The following is a 6,639-nucleotide window of genomic DNA, read 5'->3' as shown; positions in this document are numbered from 1 at the left end:
TCGCTAGAAACTGACTGGCCTTGTTTTTACCTTGTTCTTTCTGCTCAGCTTCCCATGCCAACTGTCACCTCTCAGTTCTCACACAGCTGTACTGTCATTTAATCACATGATGTAGTTTCATGCCTGCATGTAAATCTCAATCGTTGGGTTTTCTGAATATGCAGTAGTGGCCACAGAGTAGCAAGCCTCGGACTGAGGGTGGCTTGCATTGGCATATGCAAGGATTTGGTGAAGGAGCAGTCTGTGCCAAATCTCTGATGACGATTCAACCACATTTCCTCTTGGAGTCTTAGGTGTAGTCTGGTTTGAGTCTGCTCAAAACCGGCTCTGCTGCCCTCTCTTCTTGGCACCTGTCCATGTGCTGTTAATAGCAGCACTGAGCAGTGTGCCAGATAAATGAGATCTAAGGAACTCCAAAACAGACACCTCTCAGGCTTAGCAACAAGAGAGAAAACGGAGTTACTACACAGAATACACATGTGAGAATCTGATGTTTGGAATCAAAGACTTCCTAACTAAGCAGGTAAAGCACTTGCCTTGAATGCATGAGGACCCAAGTGTGGGTTCCCAACATCCAAGTAAAGCTGGATGTGGTACTCCACAACTGTAATCCCACACTCCTACAGCTAAATGGGAGGTGGAGGCAGGAGGATACCCAGAAGCTCAAAGGCCACCAACTCCTAAGGTCCTTTAATCTTCACACACAAGCTGTTGTGTGAGCACCTGCACTCACACACGTGAACACAAGCACACAAGCACAACCCTTTTCTCACTCTGTTAAACGAGTGCATTTACACATTCCAGAGTCCCAGTAGACACTGGGGCTCACTCTGTAGGAATATGTGAATCTTGAAACAGTACAAAGGAAAGTAGTCTGGATTGTAGGCTACCTCTGGGCTCTGGGCTCCTCTAAGTCTGTAGGAATGGAAAACAGTTTAGAATAGTCATCATGATTGCCTTCTGGGAAGTGCTTAGGTGAATCGGAGACAGCAGCCCTCAGGAGCCTGCAGTTCCTGGGATTTCTTCATGGTAATGTTTGCATCTTCTGTCTAGGATGGTGCCTCAAGAATGTGGTGAGGAGCTTGACTGAGGAAGGGAGGCAGTGTGGTCTCCTATGGGGCTGGATTTGAGTCTCTGGAGCTGCAGCTTTTGTTTAGTTTTTGCTTTCTTCCCGGGAATCTGTCCCACTTGGTGGTCCCGGGCCCTCCAAGTAGCCACAACCCAAAAAGGGACCAGAAAAATAACCATTTTCAGCATGAATTCTTTAAAAATTTAGTCTCCGTATACCATGTGTTGTCTCCTCAACCCTTGATGAACAAGCTTTTCTGTCTCTTGACACAAGCCTGCACTGAGCTGGCTCTCTAAGTATTTAATGCTTCAGTTACACAGGCTTGTGGCAGTGCCCATTAGAGGGCTTAACACACATCATTTTTTACTCTCTACCTCCCTCTGCTGCTGAGAGGAGAGCAACTCAGAAGCTCTGTATAGTCAATGTGGCTCTAAGTTCTTCATTGGGGGAACGTGCTATTCATGCTACCTGATCTAACAGAGAAAACAGACTCCCCACTTTGTTTCAACCCCAAACCTCTCAGGTCATCCCCACTCTCTCACCACATTTTCACTGAGAAACCTCTTCTCTCCAATGCTCAAATTGCCCCATATTCTAAACCCTCCTAGTAATTTCTCTTCCAGAAGTTGTCAATTAAAGTGGCATCTGTAAGCACAGGGGAAATGTTTCCCTATGATTTGACAATATGTACAATTATCTTGGCCAAGCTTCTCACTCATGGACTAAGGCCCCCAACACCACATGTGTAAAATACCTACAAGGTTTTGAAACAGCCCGAACTAGAGAGTGGCTGTTTTTGGAGTCTACTCTCTCATGCCTGGTGTGGTCCTTAAACCAATTTCTTGCTCAGATTTAGTTTCCCCTTGTCCTGGCCTCAGTCACAGCCATTCTCTCTCACATGAGATGCACAAAGAATGCACCATGCGGTGTTTCCTGGCACCAGGACAAGACTAGGGTGGGAGCCCCGTGGGTCATGAAGAATCTGATGCCCAATTAAAAGAAGAAGAAAGACATAGTTTGAATAGCCAACATAGATTTAGTAAAGATGGAGGGAAACTGTTCTTCTCTGAATAAAACTCACAGGTTTTGATTTCCACTGCCCTCTCAAATATGATTCTGCAGTAGGAACCAAGAGGCCAGTGGGGATTTAGAGGTCTAGGGAGACAGAAATCTCACAGCTCAGTCTTTGTGTCATCCATACACCTGCCAGTAGCTAGACCTCTCTTCATCTCTAAGCTCTTCACCTTCTTGGCCCAGCCCCCTCCCTTCCCAGATCGCATTCCTTTCAACAATACCTCTCCTCTTCCCCTCGATGCCTCACCCAGTGTTCCAAGCTTACATATCCTTACCTACATATCCTTACCCACGCCTGAATCCCATCTCCAAGAACATTAAGTAGACACCGATCCAAAGAGGACACATTGCTTTATCTTAGCGAGATTAATGTTGTCACCAGTCTCTCTTCCTGGAAGGTAAGTTTCCTGCCACGTTTTAAAATCTGAAAGAATAGAGTTTACTCTATGCTGAATGGGATCTGAGCCAGTTTCCTTTTTTTTTTTTTTTTTTAATCTGCTAACCTACAGAATTGCAGTCGAAAGCTGGAATTAACTGGCCCCATATTCCCCATTATTTTAATTACGTTCAGTCCTTTTGCAGATTAACAACCCTAGGCAACTGTCCAAATGTACTAACGTCTAGTTCAGCTTGGCCTGGCACATGGTGCCTTGTTCTTGGCCACAGCTTTCCTTCTCAACGGGAGTTAGCAGGTGACTAATTAAAAGGCAATTTCACTCTTGAAATGCCTCGAAGGTGTTAGAAAGTAGAAAGGCTTCCCTCCCAGAGTTACTCAACTGCACCACTAGGGGGTATCAAATGCCACCTGTATGAAAGGAGGTGCCTGCCCATCTTTTCTTGAAATAGTTTGGCGTCACACCCCTGCCTTGGTATGGCCAAAGAAGTGCATACAGGTCTCAAAGCCTTTGAAAGCCAGCAGTTGCCAATCAAAGTAGTCTTTTCATAGTGGACTAGCCTTTCTTGGGCAACTGCTCTGCGCAAGGGGAAAGCTCATTGCCATATGCTAGTTTCTGTCTTCCGAGTCGGTGAGCCAGCCTCTAATCTAGATCTACAGATATAGAACTCGCCAGCAAGAAAGCACCATGGGGAGAATTCCCAAGAGAAGATCAGGGGTTTGAGGGAGATCACAATCCTCCTGCCGATGGAAGAAGCAGTGTTGCACACACACACACACACACACACACACACACACACACACACACACACAGAGTACAACTAACAACCATGCACTTAGCCAAAGCCTTGTGTCTGGAAGAGCCCAGATCAGCAGCCATATTTCCTGCCTAGCCAGGCCCAGCATATTCCCTAACAAGTTGCACCCCTTTCAGTCACAAACACACCTTTATGAGAACAACTTCCTGTTTGAAGGGCATCACTGCCTCTTGTGCACAGGGCATCCCTGACTTAGGACCTGTTCCCATTTCACATATAAGCAACCCAGCTCTCAAAGGCATCTTCTGTGGCTACCATTGCTGAGAATATCCAGAGCATCTCCCATGAGCTTCATGAATACCATTGATATTCATAAGTAAGCAGTAATTCCATTTAACAGGTAGAAACTGCATTCAGGCGACTCAACGCAGCTGGGTTTTAAGTTAGAGACCAAATCTTGCACCAAATCTCTACCTTTTATATACGCTAACACTGCCAAGGTCACACGTCTAAGAAGTTTTGGGGATTTGAGTACTGTAATGCCTTTTCTAATATGAGGGTTCTCCATGAATATTCTGGAAGATACTTGGCATGCAAGTGTGTGCCAGTATACACACACATTTTAAACACATTTTGGCATAAATATGTCATCCAAATGACTGTTTTTAAACTGCATATGTCAAAGCACACATAGCTTTCATTTCAGAGGCTTAACCTAGAGCTTTGCAGACACCTGCTCTCATTAGAGGGATGGTGACTTCTACTGGGCAATGTAGCCTAGGGCCCCTGTCTACTGAAGAGTTAACGCTGTGGTCTTGCTTCCAGTTGCTGAGGAAATTCTCAGTTTGTGTTTTATTGGAGACAAAGTTACAGATTTAGTCCCTGCAAACTCTGATTTATTATAGGAAAATGCTGGCAGGCATCTCAGACTTGCAAAATGAATTCCTCACACACTTTGCACCCTCTGCTGTGGACTTAGCTCCTTGGAGCCTGAGGAGAAGGAGGGACAAGTTTCACTGGGTGTATTGAATTCATTCTGTGTTCCACATTAGAAATTGTGGCCCCGGGTTTGCATCTGGCTGACTGCATTGCTGAGCACAAAAAAAAAAAAGGGGGGGGGGAGACCCAATCTTTCACACCCTGGACCCTGCCGCCCCATGGCCTGGCCCTCTTGGTTTTTCCTGTGTTCTTCAAATTGCTTGAGGCACGGAGCATGTGAGGCCACACATCAAGTAGCTCAGCTGCCTCCAAGGCTCACTCACACCCAGGGACCGCAGTCCTCTGTCACACAACTCTTTCCTGCTGGAAGATAAAGTGGGTTTTTTCCCTCCACTCCCTCTTCTGGTGAAGATGGATGTCGGAGAGGATTTTAGGTTCCTGCAAAGCCAGAAATGAGCTGAATGGCCTGGGTATTATATCAGATAATCAGAATGGGCAAGTGACTGGATGAGCCTGGAGAAAGCTGAATGCTTCTTGGAGTGAGACGTGACTAGAGGTGGGTGGAGGACTGGATCTGACTGTGGGTAACCCCTGTGACTAGTGAGCAGCTGGGCCTGCTGTTGCCCACGCTGCCTGCTGGGGAGTGGGTAGCATCCATGGTCTGATGGTCTGGCGAGGGCTATGCCTGAGTGGCTTTCTTCAGTACTTCCAGGTCACTCATGTCTTTTCCCAGCCTTTGACACGATTCACTTCCATGACACGAACACAACTTTTCACTGAAGAACTGGAAGTGTCAGAAGTGAGGGGTCAGAGAATCACCTTAAAAGACTGATCTGCGGGGCATCCCCATCAGAGAGCCAGGTACGCAGTAAAGACAAGGTATTGAAAACAGACCAGAGAGGGGCTGGCAGGCTGGCAGGCTGGCAGGGCAGCGTGATACTGAGGAGACAGTTTTCAGGAAGTCCTTGGCTTGTGCACAGAACTTAGAGCTGCTCTGCCCTCTCTGACTTTAATATGGAAGGTGGAAAACGGCTATCATCCAGCCCAGGGTCTACCCAGGGACAGATTCCTGGAGCTGGAAGTTCTCAGGGTTTTAGTCTAGAGCTCTGGGCACAAGTATCAACTTGGCCATGTGGCAAGGCAACTGTAGGCTGGGTGTGTGCCACAGAGGGTCAGCTTCTGCCTAGACAAAGGCTGTACCCTCCCCTGTCTGGCTTCTAGAGAAAGCTATGTACCACCAGGCTTTCTGCTATGCAGAGGATTTCCTGCAGCCTATGTCCTCTGTGCTCTGGGGTCCAAGCTGGGCTGCTTGAGTCCTAGGCCTAGACTTTACTACACCTATAAAAGGGTAAACTGGGCTGTCCTGTGTTCCAGTAATGGTTAAAAATCACTGTCAACTTAATGAGGTCCAGAACAGCCTAGGAGATGGGCCTCTGGGCATGCATAGGGAATACTCTTGGTTAGGTTAATTGATGTGGGGAGATTCACCCACTCAGGGGGGATACTAATTCATGGGCTGAGATCCTTGACTGTATGAAAGGAGAAAATGAGCTGAATATGAGTATTTAAAGCTTTCTTCCTCATGACTGTGGACCACTGCTTCAAGTGCCTGTTGCCATGAGGGCCTGTTGCCATGACAGTCTGTTGCTGTGATGACCATCCCCTGAAACTGTGAGTCAAAATGAGCCCTTGCTTCCTTGAGTCAATTCTGTAAGGATCCTTTATTACAGCAACCCAGAAAGAAACTCAGACAGGAAGCCTGGAAGACACTTGTCTCTGGTGACATGGAGTTAGAGTCTTTTCCCAACAATTATCCTTGTCACTCTCTATCTCAGCTTTGGTCCCTCTTTTGGAGATGTAAACTCTCCTACAAACACTGAGTGCCTGATGCCTCTCAGGTACTTCTGCAGGGAGAGAGGACATCTGGGCCCTGTCCTCATGAAAACGCACGACACAGCTCTGAGGGAACATGGCTAAGAAGTAAAAAGAATCTGGTATCTGAACTTAATGTCTGTAAATCCTGGCACTGCAACACTATGATGCTCTGTAGCCTAACAGTGGACTTTCTAATATGGGAATAGGCTGAACTATGGAGACAGTCGAAGGGTAAAGCACTTGCTCCCTGAGGATACACATAGCCTGGGACCCAAGTTTGACCACTGAAACCCATGTAAAGCTGAAAAGAGAGAACCAGCTCCACAGAGTTATCCTCCAACCTCCACATGCAAGCTGTGGCAAGCATGCCCATGGGCATACATAGTGCATGTGCATGGACATTTACACATAGTAACAGTGAATCTGTGCAGTTCCCCTAAGGAGCCTTTTCATAGGTTGCCATTCTGACTCCTAAAGCTGTTTGACAATCTTCCAGGTATGACCATGTTTCCATAGTGAGTATTTCAAAT

Source organism: Arvicanthis niloticus, chromosome 7 (genome assembly GCF_011762505.2).
Source record: "Arvicanthis niloticus isolate mArvNil1 chromosome 7, mArvNil1.pat.X, whole genome shotgun sequence".
Classification (NCBI taxonomy): domain Eukaryota; kingdom Metazoa; phylum Chordata; class Mammalia; order Rodentia; family Muridae; genus Arvicanthis; species Arvicanthis niloticus.
This window is presented reverse-complemented; position numbering follows the sequence as displayed.